This window comes from Aptenodytes forsteri, unplaced genomic scaffold (assembly GCF_000699145.1).
Source record: "Aptenodytes forsteri isolate BGI_AS27 unplaced genomic scaffold, ASM69914v1 Scaffold657, whole genome shotgun sequence".
Classification (NCBI taxonomy): Eukaryota; Metazoa; Chordata; class Aves; order Sphenisciformes; family Spheniscidae; genus Aptenodytes; species Aptenodytes forsteri.
This window is the reverse complement of record NW_008795019.1, coordinates 153,694-153,936: the sequence shown is the minus strand read 5'-3', so window position 1 is coordinate 153,936 and position 243 is coordinate 153,694.

Sequence of the window (243 nt, the reverse complement as noted above, 5' to 3'; positions counted from 1 at the left end):
GCTCGGCTTTGCACGAGCACGCGCAGCCTCCCGCAAACACGCGGGGCTTTGCACAAGCTTGCATGAGCACGCGCAGCCTCCCGCAAACACGCGGGGCTTTGCACAAGCACGCACAGCTTTGCGCAAGCTCACATGAGCACGTGCGGCCTCGCGCGGCGTCATAGAAACATGCACAAGGCACGTGTGGCCTCGCACGGCCTCACACGAGCTCACGCGAGCGTGCGTGAACATGAACGGCCCTGC